General features: G+C 39.0%; 1 protein-coding gene across 1 annotated transcript in view; it reads right to left on the reverse strand.

Moving 5' to 3' along the window:
• Positions 1–8,480, reverse strand: part of Nav3 (neuron navigator 3) — a 781,792-nt gene extending 773,312 nt beyond the window's left edge. The window contains exon 1 of the mRNA XM_040280283.2: positions 8,228–8,480. The gene's annotated coding sequence lies outside the window, so the exon portion shown is untranslated. The remainder of the gene's footprint in view (positions 1–8,227) is intronic.
• Positions 8,481–17,465: the final 8,985 nt, after the last annotated feature.

Below are 17,465 nucleotides of genomic sequence, written 5' to 3' on the forward strand. Positions count from 1 at the left end.
TAATCAGATCTGTGTTTATCAATTCTAAAGAGTTCTTACTGTTTATTGTGCTTGAACATAAAAATATCAAGAAGAACTAGTGACTTTATTAACTCTATCCCGAGGCTTGTGATGCAACTAATTTGTGATGTCCTGAAAACTAATTTTTGAAGGGCTGCTTATTGGTTTTCTCAAGTCCTCCCAGGTTATTCTTGTTCAAAGAGTAAATGTGTATGTCAAAGACCAAAAGAAAAAAAATCAATTTCAATTCTCAGAGACCAGGATATTAGTAAGGGTCAGAGAACATCATCACTGTTTCATTTTATACCAAGATAACCTTCAATCTGAAAAAATTTTCACAGACAAGAATCCTATTAGTTACCCTAACAAATAACAAATGTACAAAAAAATCACAAGCCCCAAACCAAAAGAAGATTGGTGGCTCATTTATGTAAACAACCTAATATTCACATCAATCTAAAGGTTAAAAAAACCTTTAGTTCTAGTCTTCAAAGTTCTAAACACTCAGATATGGATACATTGAAGATTTACCTTTTGAATTTTTAGGGGATGGTAATTTAGATTAAATTAAACAGACTCACAAAGTAAAAACTGAGTCTTTTTTCTTTGTTCTCTAACCCCTACCATATTTTATCTGTGCGGATACAGCAAAATTTTGTTTACACACAATCCATTCTAGCTATGATAGCATAAATTTTTAGATTTCATTATCCTTGTAATAGAACAGTGAGAAAAACTAATAGACTGCACATAATCCAGAACTATGCTTAATAAATATAACTAGCACTACACACAAAAAGTTAAAACACAAATTCATGGAGAATGGCTGCAATGGGTAACATGTTCTTAGATCCTATGTAGGTCATGTTTGGGGCATATTTGTCTTACATAATTCAGTAGATAACAGAACAACAGCTTCTGCAACAATAAGAGCATAAGCCATAAAGACATGTATATGTTGGAGGAAAAGTAACTTCTGGAGTAACATGAGAGTCAACTCTAATACTTTCTCAGAGTTTGCCCCAAGTATCAGGGCAAACATGTCCCAGTCTTGACTTCCTTTAAAAATTCTGAAAACAGCTGAATTTTTAACAGATACATTCCAAAAGAAGGGATAAAACTGAGTTCCAGGTTAGCAACAACAACAAAAAAATATTGTTCTTTCCTCATAGATATGTTAACAGAAGCTTGTTCTCTACAAAAAGGTGCCTAGGATGTTGGTTATTCACTGTGGTCAATGCAATTTAAAAAGCTTTCTGTTGGGGCTGGGGTTATAACTCAGTGGTAGAATGCTTGCCTCACATACGTGAGGCACTGTTCAATCCTCAGCACCACATAAAAATAAAGATATTGTATCCAAAAAAAATTTAAGAAAAAAAAAGCATTCTGTCAACTAGAACTCTATGAACGGTAATTTCTTCCTATCTATAAAACTGTTAATCTTTATAATGACCATGCTGAGGCAATTTAAAATATTTTGTATTATTTATTGCTGCTGTGTAACAAATTGCTCAAAAATTTAGCAGTTTCATACAATAATCATTAACTCACAAAATTTCCATGGTTCAGGATATCAGGGGTAGCTTGCCTGTGTGGTTTTGGTTTGGGGTCTCTTAAGAAGATGCAGAGTATTACCCAGACTGTAGCCATGTAAAGACTTGTTTAGGGCTAAAGCATCCTCCCTGATTTTGGAGCCTCCATGTGACTGGTATATGGTACTGTTAGGCCTCCCTCTTGCTCCAACAGAGGAGAGCAAAAGTGGTGATGTGTTTATGAGAACCTCAGAACTCACATGCCCTTCCTCCTGCATATTCAATTGATCATACAACATATAACATGGGCGGGGAACTACCAAGGGCTTTGTTATGGTTTGGATATGGGGTGTCCCCCCCAAAAGCTCATGTGACAATGCAGGAACGTTCACAGGTAAAATGACTGGAGAGCTATAACCTAATCAGTAGACTGATCCATTTGGTGGATTAATTTAAACGGATTACTGGATAATAACTATATGTAGGTGAGTGTGGCTAAAAGGAGTAGATCACTGGGGGTGTGTCCTTGGGAATTATATTTTGTCCCTAGCTCTTTTCCCTGGCCCAAATTCCTGGCTGCCATGACCTGCACAGCCTTCTTCCACCATGCCCTTCTGCCATGACCTTCCGCCTCTCTGGGGCCCAAAATGATGGAGTTGGCTGACGATGAACTGAGACCTCTGAAACCATGAGCCCAAATAAAGCTTCCCTCCTCCAAGTTGTTCTTGTCATGTATTTTGGTGAAAGCAAATCAAAGTGACGAATACCTGGGGACCATCTTGGGAGTTGGTCATTATACTCTTGAGATATGCTTCCAAATGAAAGACTAATTTAATATAATTTATTGAAATTTATTCTTATGTATAATGACATTGTAATAATCAGGCTACTAGAGGACATCTTATAATCTTGGGGGGCGGGAATTAAATGTCTGTTGAATCAAACTAATTCCAGTATTTAGCCCTGACTTACTACATTTGCTCAATTCTAATACATTTGTCATGTATCATTTTGTGTATATTCTTCTGACTTGCCATTAAATGCTTGGTGTTATAATTATCATTTTATTTTCAATTTCACTGATAGCAGAATCAGTATTACTTAAAAAGAAGATATTCCAGATCCTTACAATCAGAGTTAATTATAATTTGCATTGTCAGAAAATCAAAGAATCACTAAATTGGGATGGATTATAAAAGGTTACCTTATCCATTGAAAGTGATAAGTCCATCAGAGCCCATTACACCATCCTTCTATTTCTATTCAAAACTTTACATAATAAAAAGTTTTAAAGAGGTAAGCCAATCCAATAATTCATTTTTCAGATGAGGGTATACCATCACTATGTAGAGACAACTACTTGTACAATGAAGCTCTGAATTTTGAAACTCACACCAAAAAAAAAAATGGATGAAACATCATATTTTTAACCAAAATACATCTTCTCAATGAGACTTCAAGGGGTTTCACCAAAAATTTATTCAGCAACATTCTACAGCAGAAACCAGAAACTTAAAATTTTAGGACTACAACAGTATTGTAGTAAGCAATTATAGCTTATAAGTAAATAACAGCATTTTACTAAAGCTAGAAATTTTGTTTGTTATGGTTTTGTCATTTTTAAACTAATGTTTTCCTACTTTAGCTACTCCAGATTTAGAGCTTCAATTTTTACATGAAAATCCATGGATAAGTTTGACACTGTATATTTTAAAAAAAGGTTATAATGAACTTTTATGGAAACTAAAAAGACTGGCATTTCCACCCTCAAAAAAATAATAATAAAGTTTTTACTCTTATTTCCAAGTACCTGGACACTGACTTTCCCTATAGTCTGAAGCTGAAAGTAAAGTAGAGGGAAGAAAGGAGAGGGGAGGCCCAGTTCCCACAGAAGAAGGACAACCAGATCTAACAGAAACATAAGTGGCCTTGCCATACAGTTCAACAGCAGCAGCACCAACTGCAATTATTATGTTAATATATTCTCTCACTCAATCATTACCAAAATCCTTCTGAACAACTACTTCACAGATGGGGACACAGACTCAGATTAAGAAATGCACCCGATATCACCTCCATCATACGTGGCAGAGTTGGGATCAATCTCAGGAAGTCAGTTCCAGAAGCCTTGTTTGCAATTGCTGGGCAATACTGCCTGAGGATGAATCAATGTGGCAACCACAGATCTGATTCTATCTTCATCAGGAAACATAAGAGGGCATTCAATAAAAAGTGCTTTTTTCATTGGAAAAAAAAAATTCCAAAAGGGTATGACTTCATGGTCAGACTTGTATTCACAAGATTAGTTTAGCAAACCAAAGGTACCACTTGTTTCCCATAGATATGCCTAAAAACCTACCAAAAGCCATCAAGTAAGGATAGGGACTTAGATTGTGTTTCCCATTAGAAAAAAAAGTCAAAGCGGTTTATAAGGCTCATGGCTCTACACATAGATGGACCACATATAAGCACATGCAAAGCAAGATAAAATGATACTTAAGTTTCAAGCATGTGACTATACCTGAACTTGTCAAAACAATGACTTTGATTTCTAGTCTTAAGAAAACTTTGGCTGTGTCACCAGCCAAACTTCCTGACCTTGAAATCTCTACCTCTCCATTTTCCCAAATAGTAAAATGAGCCAACTCTTGTGAAAATGATTAGCAGAAGTTATCATTGTACAAACCTTGCATAATCCAGGGACATAAACCAGCAGCTCTTACATCTTTACTGGGATCAGTTTTTTTTTTCTTTGAACACTTTAGAATCATCCAAAACTATAATAGTAAATACATACAATTTTAGAGAGTTGGAGCTTTCTTTTACAAGACCACCGAGTTATGTAACCAACTTGAAGGCTGCATTAAATCAGAATCAGTGCTACCACAATGCTCGTCCCAAGACTTGAACTGGGTCAGAGAAGTATGATGACCTATGGAAACATCAGGACCACAGACTCACATCAGATATTATTGTTGACAATCAGAATTGGGAGGAAAAAATGAAGTCTGAACAGAAAGATTGCTCTAAGGTCTTTTCGTACCCTGAGGTCCACAGAAGCTTCCTTTCCTGTGTGGGAGGGAGAGGAGCTCTTAAATGGTTAAAAATAAAAGTGAAGCAAAGTTATTCCCCACTCACATCCTATGAGTAAAAGGGTGATACTTGCTGGGAATGTTCAGCACTTGCACATTACGTTATGTGATTAGTCATTGCGCTCTGTCCATGGAACAGAGTGATATATTCACCTTCTCCTGAACAGAAGGAAAAATACATACCATTACCCTTCCATCAACAGTCCAAGGAGATCTCCATTCTCTATTCAGAAGTCTCTTCTGTTGCCTCAGAGGGACAGTGTGTCTTAATATCTACCATATGTACACTCACATATATAGGATGTCATGCATGTTTGAGAACTCAAAAATAGGAACGTGACTATGCTCATTTTCCTTCTTAAAAAATGACATCAGGAAAAAAAGGACTCTTAAAGAATAACTGTGTGGAAAAGTAGGAACATAATCTTGGCTTTTTGGCTTCTACTTCTCTCTACAACTTCCTGACTCCCACCATTTGTGAAGGTGAGACCATCTCTCAGTTTAGCTGGATGATGCTCTCAATGTAATTATCCCAGCTATGCACAAAGTCAGACACTCATACACACTTCTCTAAGTTACTATTAAAAAACATTGAACTTATGTTTTCTGAGAATTGTATAATACAGCTCTAGTAAATGAACAATTAAGGGACACTGCAAAACAGGACCTGGGAATCATTTTCTCATTAAAAGGCAAAAGGTTAACATCTAACTATCTGTAGGAAAAACCAGCACACTAATACTTTTCCTATCAAGTCTCTGAATGACCACAAAGTGTAGGTCTTTGACCATACTTCAGCTTCCACCTAAGACAACCATTTCCTGTTGCTATGAGTTCCAAAGATGAGTCACTTGGAACCTTCCAGACAACTTGAGATCTAGCAATTTTCACAATTAACAAAATATACTCCTGGTAATTAGGAGTGCTTGGCAATTCAGTCTATTAAAATATCAGATCAAAACCATTTGCAAATCCTTCCCCATGAAAATAAGGTTTTGGGGTAAGTGAATTTGAAGGACTTTTTTCTTTCCTAATATGAAACAGATAGCTCATCATTGTTACCCTTTCATTAAGTGATCCATCTATAAACACAATCACTAAGGGTGGAGGGGGACAGTTTCAGAATCAATGTACTATAAATAGGGTAATTTATGACTTGTCACTAACACGCCTTTTAACCTCAAATCACATGACATTTAGAACAGTCTTTATGTTAAATCCTTCAAGTACACATACATAAAGAAGAGCAGTCACAACAAAATATTAAGTGACCAGAAGGGCATGACATGTCTTAAACCAAGAGCAAGAAAAATGAACATTTTATTGCACCTACAATTAACTGTGCATTCAAGTTCTACTCAGCCTCCTGGGAGCACCTTGTTAATGTGTCAAAAGACACCTACCCACCTAGGAAACATCAAAATTTCAAAGTGGTAAAAACAACAATGAAGGACCATTACTATTATCACTGTTCATCAGAAAGAAACCACAACAATAAAAGCTTACATTTTGGATTTCCCTTGTGCAGAAATTAAGTCTTTGTAAATATTAATCTGAATCAGATAAATATGACCTCTGGTATAAATAGTATTGGTTGTACAAATAAGAATGAAATACGTTTAAAATGTGCAGCTTCTTCAATGATTAAAAACAAAGAAAACAGTGTAAAGTAACGTAACTATTTCTCTCTTGGTTTAGGTGTATTTTCCATTTTATCAGTAGTTTCTCTTCTTCCTGATCTGTTCCCAGGCTTCCAGAGCCTTTATCTTATATTAATAGTTGAATTTAAAGACAAATGTGCAGACAAAGGAAAGGAGACAAATGCAGCTCTCTAAAACTGAGATCTGTTTTGTTATAAACACTGTACATGACTAGAAGAGTGGAGAAAAATCCTTGATCAGTGTCATTTTCACATGGGAAATATTTTGACCTCAGGAAAACTTGAGAGCTTAACAACTAGGTTTTCTTGAGAAATTTTAGAAATTCACATAAATCCTGTTCTGGTCAAATACAAGTCATCCTGTTTTTCCGCTTTGTTTTCTCATGATACAGACATCTTATGTTTCAAAGAATAAACCACGGTGAGGAAATGTCTTCAACATAAACAATGAAGAACGGATTTTAAATTAAAGTGGATCATTTTTAAATAGCAAAGTGCTAACTTACACCTAAATACTTAGTGTAGTTGCACACATGCTCAGAACCAAAAAATTAAAAAAAAAAAATCTGGCTTTCTGTATTTTCACATTTTAGGTACCAAAGTCTGAATCTAGTAATTTCACACAGGAGTTGCTAAGCCTTTTGTATTCCTTGGCAGCATCTGTCTGGCCCGGCTGGTTCTTTTCACACTTTGTACCAGAGGTTACCACTTCAGCTAGCTTGGACTTCAGGAAGCAAGTATCTGAACCTTAATTATGACCCACTCATTTCAGTGACTGGTTAGTGCAAACTGAATGAAGTTCAAAGCAAAGATAATTAAGAAAATAGAAGTTGCATGTTTCTCATAAACTAGAGAGAGAGAGAAAAAAAAAACTGTCTCCCAAGTTCTCTCAAATTAAATGTCAAAGAGGGGGAAAGAGTATAACAATAATTAAAGATGGAAGTTACTTTAGAATAAGACTTGATTTTTTTTCAAAGATATATTTATTTATACCCATGGCTTATTTGAATTTAAAACATATGCAACCCTTACAATACATGTCATACTTGGAACTGAAGTACTCCGATTCTGACATACAGACGCCCAGCTTAGAATGCATTTCTGCAGAATCCGGGGGAGATCAATAGAGTCAGGAAACAAATATGTTGATGGATGAGGATGGGTCTGAAAACGACCAGGTTGAGGTGGCCACGCTGCAGGTTTCACAGCTATTCCCATGTTGGCAGAACGAAAAGGGTTACAAATGATTTCCTCCCCCCCCCTCTTTTTTTTTTTTTAAAGGGGGAGAGGAAGGGAAATAAGAGGAGGGAGGTAAAAAGAAGAAAGGGAGGGGAGAGAATGGAGGGATGGTGAGGAAAGGAAGAAAGAAAGGAGGATGGGGAAAGAGAAACCCAAAGAGGGGCGGGGGAGTGGGAAGGAAAGCTATGATGTATGGACGCTCGCCAGCCACCCAGCTAAGCGCTCCATCACCCCCAAGCCTGCATCCCTCCCTCCCAGGTCTAGAGACGCGGGGCTCCCGGGCGCTGACAGCCCTCCCGGTGACCCCAGCGCGGGCAACCCCGTGATGTCCAAAGTAGCCCACTGCAGCCAGCCCATCCGAGCCCGCCACTCCCTGGACCGCGCTCGCCTCCCCGCCCCCGACTTCTCCCGGCGCCCCCATCTCTAGTCTCGGGGAAAAAGCCGAGAAGAGCGCAGCAAAGGGGAGGGGGGAAATCCAAAAGGGGAGGGAGCGGGAGCGGGGGAGGCAACAAAAAATTTTTTATTAATCATCCGATAATGGATCCTGGGGAAGCACCAGGGGAGGGGACCCGTGGTAAGCACCTGGGAAGGAACACGCTGTTGCCAATACCCCGGGCTCCGCGGGGCTGGGCGATTTTCCACAAAAGGAACTTTGGAAGGAGCGCAGCGGTTTGCAATGGAAGAGAAATAGATGGCAGCGTTACCTGGCCGAGGTCATGCCCGCGGGCCGCCGAAATCCTCAGGTTTGCGATATTGAGCCACTTGGTCAGGTTACTATGGAAATCGTCTTAAGGAGATGCGGGGGGGAAACCGACACAGGCACATCCTTGTCACCGCGAGGGAAACTGCTCCGGCCGCCGAGAGCGGGCGCGGGACCCGGCGCGGCGCCTCTCCCGGCCCGGCTCGCTCTTTCTTCCCTCCTCCGCCGGGCCGCGCCTCCCCGCCCCGCGCCGCCGCCGCCGCCGCCGCCGCCGAGCCGCCCGCGGGCCAAGCCGAGCTCTCCGCGGCGCGCAGCCGGGAGCGAAAGCGCGAGCTCGCTCGCAGCCAGTCGGCCTGGGCGGCGAGTGGCGCTGTTTCCCAGCCGCGCAGCTGGAATTTAAAGAGACAGGCGCGTCGCGGGGTCTGGGCCCTTGCCTGGGAGGGGAGTCGCAGGACGCCCACTGTCTCCGCCTGAGCGGAATGGACCGAACGGGCCCTGCGAGAAAAGTTTCCAGCGGGGGACCGCGGAAGGAGCGCGAGTGGACCAGCCTCAGGCACCTCTCCAGAGTGCCGAACACAGGCTGCTGCACGGAGAGAGTACGAGGGATTTTTTTTTTCCCTCCCTTGGAGACTAAAAGGGAAATGATTTGTATGCTCAACAAGTCATGCACCTATTTTCAGCCGCTCTCGCTTCCGTCCTTGTGCACCGACTTTTTTCATTGAAAGCACATAGGCAAATGGGGGGTTCACTTTTCGTTTTATATCAGACTCTAAGCAGAGATGCGTGGGTTTGTGGGGAAGGTGGCGGCGGAAAGATATAGCTGTCAAATATCTTGGAATTTTTTTTTCCTTCTTCCTCTCTCAGCCAAGGAAACATCTCCTTTTCTTTTCCCTCCCAGCCCTGGAGAACAGGCTTGAAGGTACATTCCACCCGCTAAGCCAGCATCATCCAAAGGCTCACCTTCCCCCAGGAACCTTTTCTTATAGCAGGGAACATAGATCAGCTTCTGTTTTGAAAATAAGCAAGACTTAGCAGAAAGAATCTAGTCTGGCCCATTTCTTATCCCTAGCTGAAAGCCAAGCTTTCAGTGAGTAGTTCTTGCACTGTTACCAATAAGACTCCAATCTTATTCCAACAAGCAACCCAAACAGAATGTGTTGAATAATTTATGTGATTTAATGCCGCCACATATTTGTTCCTAAAACCAGAGATTTTGCTATCCAATCAATTTGGCCATACTAACCATTACCTTTCACTACTTTATACATTACACAGTCTCTTTGCAGTATCAGTTCAACCCAGATATTCCTGCTATAGGAGAGGCAGTACAGGAGGCTCTTCTGTAGTTGGCTATCAACCAAACTGACTCCATAGAAGTGCTTCTGGGGAAAGGTATTAGATGCTCCTGGGTAGAGAGTGATGGTACTCCACTTTGTTGACGAGAGGTGAGAGGTGTTTTAACAAAGAGTGAATATGTACACCTGATGAGCAGGATTCACATATTATCCTTCTTAAACTATAGATTTTGTGAGCTCTGGCACACACTAATGAAGCTATGTTTCACTCTAACATCTTGGGTTTCTTTCCTGCATCTCCTTGTCCACTTCCCTCCAGTACTCACACCTCCTCCATGTAGCCTTCTCATTCCTCTTCTACCTTGCTTCCAGAGTAAGACTTTGCAGCAAATACATACTACTAGCTAAATAAAAAATCTTTCCCATAGTTCCCCATGTCCTTTAAGAAAATGGCCATGTTTCTTGTTGTGGCATATAACAATGTTTTAATAGAACAGCGTAATAACATCATTTAAGCAAAAAAAAAAAATAGTACAATAACAAAACACAGGAGAATAGGTAATTTATAAAGAAATGTAGCTCTCACAGTTCCAGAGTCTGGGAGGTCCCAGATCAAGGTGCCAGCAGGTTTGGCTTCTGGTAAGGGCCTGTCTCTGCATCTAAGATGGTATTTTGAAAGTTATGACTTCACACTGGCAAGAGAGTGAATGCTTTTATAAGGGGCTTACTCCAGTTCATAAGGAAAGAACCCTCATAACCTAATCATCTCCTAAAGGCCCCACCTGTTAATAGTATTGCCTTGAAGATTGTTTCAACATGAATTGTAGAGGGACACCAATATTCAAAGCACAGCAAATAGTGTTTCTCAAACTTTAGCATGCATCACAAACATCTGCAGGACTTGTTTAAACAAAGATGTGTAGGCTTCATGCCCAACCTTTATCATTCAGTGGATCTAGAGTAGCACATAATAATTTGTAGTTCTAGCAAAATCCCAGGTGATACTCATGCTGTTGGTAGGAGAACCACACTTTGAAAAACATGGGCATAGATGTTCTGAGATCTGCCTACTCTTCCTGCTTCATCCTTCACACCTGTCCAGCAGTTCCCAGGCAGGTCAAACTTACTAACCTGTGCTGTGCTTTTTTCATATAGCATATGCTTCCCTGTTCTTTCACTTGTTCTGTTCTCTGCCAGCAATTCTCCCTACTTCCAACTCTTCCCCATGATCCCACCACTATTAGCTAACTCTTACCCAATGCCAAAGACATAACTTCCTTCAAAATACTCCCAAATCTCATAGCGAGTTGAGAAGCCATTCTCTGTGCTGCCTGTGTACCAACTTTTCACTTTTCATACTTTTGTTAAAATAATTGCATGTTTATTTGTCTCACTAGACTTTGTATACTAGGGGCAGAGATAGAAGCTTTTTTTATCTTTGTATCCCCACACCTATATCACATTGGCTAAGACCTTGTAGCAGTGCAATAAAAGTTGAAATGGGTAGGAAAGAGGAAAGGGAAGAAAGATATGGATGTTTTGTCTCTTTTGTTGATGATCAAAGACAAATTTTATAATATTAGAAAGGACAGAAGGGGAAGAATAATTCTGATTTCCTTGTATGTACTGAGTTAAATGCTTGCACATTACCTCATATATTCCTCCTTGCAAGATAAAGTTTAAAATAAAGGAAAAATCCAAGGCCTGGAAGAATTAAGCAGCTTTCTCAGTGTCATATGGATATAGATTGTTGTAGAGTTAAGGGGGGGACAATTAGCACCGCAAAGGATGTCTTCCACAGGTGTAAAGACCTTTAATGTGAATCCTATTAGTATTCACAAATGTTTTGCTACTTTGATAAATATCATTTGAACTCCACTACCACTATCTGCCTCAGCCTAGGTTAGGGTCTCTGAAGCTTAGCTGATGCTTCCCTGACTCAACAGTCTCCTGATGTGCAGTCAGGCTACCATTTTTTAGGAGCTTCTCGGGCTCCTGAATGTCACTTCTGAGGAGTCTTGCTCCACCTGTGTACCAGATCCTTGATATTGTGTAAATTTGTAACCAACCAAACCAGACAGGTAAACATCTTCTCTTGTGATGGGGCCAGAGTTCTTTGCATGTCCACATTTCCACTATGCTATATTTTACTACACCAGTGATTACCTTTAACTGAGAAGAAAATGGGCAAGAAAATTCAATATATGATAAATGAAATTATTTTTACCCCTTTGGGTATTTATCTAAACAAACAGCATACACATGGTAAACAAAAGTGAGTCTGCTTCAAAGTAAATGAATTTTATGGCAATTTAGAATGAAGTTTTAATTCGAAATTTAGATGATTTACTATAAATATACCAACTCATAGCTTTGGAAATTCATTCAATATAATTTTGGAAACTGTATAATGACCATAGAATAAATCAGTATAGGAATTTTATTTTCCTTCATTGTTATATCCTTTGTACAAGATTACATTGAAAAGTCTCTCAGCTGCAAGGTGTATCTAAGGAAGTGGTTCTTAACTTTGGCTGCACATCAGAATCAGTTGTGTGGGAGGCTCTCAAAAAGTCTCAATACCCTGGTAGTCCCTCAAACTAGTTGTCTCAGAACTTCTAGGATACAAATCTAGACATCAAGATTTTTAAAGCTTGCTAAGTGATTCTAGTGGAAAACCAGGCTTGAGGACCACTCTTTTGAGATGATTTTCAGTGTAATTCACAGCTGGGTGCTCAATAGAATAACCTGGGAAATTTTAAAGGCTCTCATTCACCCACCTACATAGATTCTGATCTACTTGGTCTGGGGTGGCACCTAATCCTCTGTATATTTAAAATCAACCCCAAGGTCAAGCCAAGGTGGAAAATCATTGTATCAGACCAATGCTTCTCAATATGGAGTCAACATGAGCATCACCTGGGGACTTGTTGGAGATGCATAGTCTCAGTTCCACTTCAGATCTACTGAATGAGAGACACTGGGAATGGGGTTCAGCAATCTATGTTTCAACAAATCCTCCTAATGATTCTTAGGCAGAGTAAAGTTTGGGAACCACAGCCTTACAATGTAGTATTAGTGACATTATTCTCCTTCAGAATTGAAAAACTAGCATTATCTTCAGCAAACATCTGTGAAGCCCCTATTGAGCTTCTAAAGATCTTTTCTAATATGTTTTCAGATGCTGATGGTGCTACAGATCCAGGGACCACAGTTTGAGAAATACTGTCCCATTATGTACCAGGCCCTTCAATTAAACACTGAGAATCTTGAGAACTGTTTTGTTTTCAAAAGGAACCTATCCCAACAGAAAACCAAATTTTGTACTTCTATCAATAAAACAACTTATAAGAAGAAAATCTTGTATTTGATTCCTGAAAGTAGAAAGTATGGACAGTCAAAGCCAGCCTCAGCAAAAACAAGGCACTAAGCAACTCAGTGAGACCCTGTCTCTAAATAAAATACAAAATAGGGCTGGGGATGTGGATCAGTGGCTGAGTGCCCCTGAGTTCAATCCCCAATACAAAAAATAAAAAAGTTATGGATGGATTCTGGGTGTGTTCCATATCTCTGATGGCCAGTGGCTTACTCCATTGCCGAAAACATTGGTATTCAGAACAAAAAGCTCAGGGCACTTTAGGTATGGATATGGCTGAGAAGAACTCCTTAGCTGTGGTAGAATGCAAGAAAACTTCAGGAAAAAGATGATCCCTCCATCCTCACATCAAACCACCAGATCCAAGGCATAAGGAAAGAGCTAATCAAATTTGCCCTTCTGGCTATACAAGAGCCCAATCTGCCCTCCAGAAAGGTTGATCTGCTTCCTGTAGTCACTCTAAGAAAAACCTGGGTATTCTCAAAATACCAATGCAATTCTTCTTGATGACTTGGTGTGAATGTAGCTATATAAACCCTGTACATCCTAACCTACAAATGTTAAAAGGACCTCTGGTTCCCACAGCCTGGGCTTCATTCCAGGGGAACAAGCACAGAAGCCCAGATCACTGAAAGCAAGCACTGTGTCACTAATCTTTGCCTCTAGTCAGGCAGCCAAAGAAAACCCCTAACCAGAGCACTGAAAAGAAGATACCCCAGACCATGAAATCTCCTTTCATCCTTTTAGCTGCTTGAATTGATTTCAGGCTACTAACCTGGACCCTTGAAGGAGGATCTTTCAGGGATAAACTCTTTTTTTTTTTTTTTTTTTTTAACAGAGACCCTGCCTCTCTACTTGGCAATTGCTTTTGAAAAGTTCTGAAATAGACTACTAAACTACATTTTCTTCCTGAGACTTCTTTGGGATCAATGGAATTTCTCTGCTTTAATAGATGAGAGCTTCTGGGAGAAAAGTCCTAAAAGAGCTCTTAGTTGCCAGACAAAACATCAGGTGCTAAGTTGCTGACAAGAAAAAAGGCTTCCAAGAGCGATCTACCTGCAAGTTTGCCTCTGCTTCTTCAAATACCCATGATCTTAATTACTGCCTCAGCTACTGAACTACTTACTCTAGAATGTCTTACAGTTTGAATGAAGTCTCCTTCTAACAGGCTGCAGGAAATAACAGTCATCAAGCTGCAAAATATCACCTAGATTTCTTTTCTTAGGCAGATACATTTAGATAAGCAATGTAGCTCCCAGAAATGTAATTAAGTTACTTAGGTGAACAGAGAGCAGTAGAAGGTGGCCTTTAAAAATATCAATTGCAAAGGGAAAATGAAAAGGGAACAAAAAAAGTAGATAAAAATGAAGAAAAGAAAGGACATGTAAGAATAATTGGGAAGGAGGTTGCTGAAAGTGGCCAGGGGCCTTCATTTGAAGGATACCAGTTATAGACAGGCATCTGGGACTGTATCATTATGGACTTGCTCTTCTTGGGAAAAATAATGGAAAGTTAAATGTTCCAATCAGAGAACACTTAAGAATAGATAACCACCTGAATTTGAAAGTAGTAGTGAGGTTACAAAAGAAAATATCCACATTTCTTCAGAGATTTCAGCTGAGCATACACTGAAATGGCTGCAGAAAATGAATATATTTTTATACAAGAGGAGGAATGTGTTTACCTATATGTACATGTACCCATTTATACATGCATTTGGAAAGAGGACGTAAATGTGACAAAATAGAGGTACATATAGATGAATGTAGACAAATTGCAATAGAATTCCAACTTTTGGGCAGGTTAGAATTTTTTTTTCAAAAGAAAAAGTTTAATTAAAGAAGAACAGGTTAATAAAATTACTACAAAGTAAGCTACTAAGAGGCATAATATCAGATAGCCTAAAACAAGGGTCCTAGAAAATGATTTCAGTTTATTTTAAACCATCAGCAGGAGTCCAGCAACCCATTCCTCTCTTGTTTCACAATTGATGTCATTAGATGTGGCATACACGTTTGAGCAGATGATACATTCCAAATAATACAGCATACTACATTGGACCATGGTGACCTTTTTACTATTCTGCAAATTGATTTCTTGGCCATTCCAGCTTCCCGTTTTTGATAGCCTTGGCAACCTAGAAGACAACCAGCAAGACTGGCCAGCTGTGCTTCCTGAGGGTCTGTGCTCATCAATGCTCACAATCACATTTCTCTCCCGCAGCTTCATGACATCACCTATTGTTTCTTTAGAGAGCAGCAGCACCAAGAATCTTCTCTAAGGATAGGTTTACGCAGTTGATAAACTTCTCATAGGTACTCAGGTGGATGAATACCTCTAGCAGCAGAGGTGTACTTTTCTGTACTTTGAACTATGACAGTCATGCAGCATTATAAACTTATAGAAAATGTAGTATGTATACAACCTTTGTGAACACACTGTGCAGATTAATAATGTGTTTTTCTATCATTGAATCTACTTGTTGTTTGCATGAATTTTTTCATCCATAAAAAATGTCCTTCTTTGCTATGTTACAGTCAAAAATAAACAAACAAACAAAAAACAAAAGGCAAAACCCTGCAATAATCTCACACTTCCCCCCAGCATTGGTCTCAAATCATGAAATGAAGAAGTTGGTGCTTGCTAAAGTTTACAATTTAGAATCTCCCTGCAGTCACATATTTCTACAAATAACCAACAAAAATGGTATTAAAATAAACTGAGTATATTCAATCCCTTCAAGGAAATTGCCCTGTTTCCATTGAAACTATCTTAATTTTCTAGTGGTAGGGAAAAAATCAAAAATATTTTCATTTTTCTAGTTGATCAACCATTATTTGCAAATATTTCTTATTTGGGGGGAAAACCAACAAAAATAGAAGATTTAGCATGAAAATAAAATGGATTTTTCACATGCCCAAGAATATAGAAAAAAGGTAGAGTTCATCGTTTCTTGCTACACACAGCACAAATGAAGATCAAGAGGTGCTTTCCAGGTAGAGAAACCAAGAGAAGAATGTTCCCCTTTCTTTACAGGAATAATCAGGTGGGGTAACTTCTGTTTGGGTAGCTCTATAGATAAGGAGAGGAATTGCACTGAATTGTCCTTATCAGTGAATACAAGCCACATTCTCAAGGGATACTCAGTAAGTATAAAATGTCACTAATGGAAAGCTAGTGTCACCCCTTAGTGATTCAGCCCTGAAGAGTCTCCTTGAATATATGAAGAGTTCGGAAATATGAGAGTTTTGCTCCTTAAGTCAATAGATCTTTGTAAAATTTATCTCCCTTAAAGAAAATCCTGTTTATTTCTATGTATTCAAAGTTCCAGATCCTAAACTGGAAGTTATATGGAAAAGGAATGAGAAAATGAACAGCTCTGGGCTCTTCTAGTAACCAAGAATGGGTAGAAACCAGTGGAATTTTATTCACTTTTATTCCATCAGGCTTGATGGCAGCGATGTGCTTTTTTTCTCATACCAAAGGATTGGTAAGGTCAATTTGGGAAGGAGCTTCTTTGACTTCCCTCTCTGGGTTCTAACTTCCTTCTACTGCTTTTGGCAAGGTGCCTATGGGAACTAAAACACAGTACCGACCAGCATATTGATTTGCTTACTCACATGGCTGTTGGTAATTCAAACATAGCAAAGTCAACATAATATGTAGAAAATGGGAAAATAACAGACACAGCTCTCAGGAAAAATTGCTAGTTTCAAAGTAGCATGAAGGGATAGGGCTAGGGCTCAGTGGTGGAACACCTGCCTCGCACATGTGAGGTACTAGGTTCGAGTTTCTGCACCACATCAAAATAAATAAAGATATTGTGTTCATATGCATCTAAAAAAGGTTTTTTTTTAAAAAAAAAATAGCATGAATACAGCTTTCTTCTGTAATCTCATCTAATCCAAAATTTTTCATTACTATATGTAATCCCATAATATTCAAGCTACCCATTACATTGTATGTAATGAATGTGTGTTCTATATTTTAATATATACTGTCTCAGCTATTGCAAGAAAGACTTTAAAACCTCAGCATTCCTAATATATTAAAATGCACATATAAATGTTTGTTCTATATATTTGACCAAATGTTTGCTCTATCATATTTCTGATCTATATGTTACATTAAGGTTCTTATTTAATTCTTCCTTATATAAATTTTTCCTTATTGCTATCTAAATAGTATCAAAAGCATATTCAGGTAGGGGTATGTGTGTGTGTGTGTGTGTGTGTGTGTGTGTGTGTGTGTGTGTGTAGATTTTAATTTGATTTTCTACTCCAGATATTCTTAATTTGTTTGTTAAAGACAGTATATGATTTAGCTTAATTAGGACCCCAGCTCTTTATATGACAAATTGTGATACTTCATTTTGAAACCCCTGACATTTTATTCACTGTATAAGTCTTCTGCCTAAACATTTATTCAAGTTACAATTTGTAATTTGACATTCTGCAAGGATGGATAAGGACCAAATCACGTGATGTGAAATGCAGAGTCATATCTCAGTCCTGTAATAACTGTCATAGGAGAGCAGATGTGAAATGCTAATGTCTGCCTCCTTGATGTTT

This window comes from Ictidomys tridecemlineatus, chromosome 6 (genome assembly GCF_052094955.1).
Source record: "Ictidomys tridecemlineatus isolate mIctTri1 chromosome 6, mIctTri1.hap1, whole genome shotgun sequence".
Classification (NCBI taxonomy): domain Eukaryota; kingdom Metazoa; phylum Chordata; class Mammalia; order Rodentia; family Sciuridae; genus Ictidomys; species Ictidomys tridecemlineatus.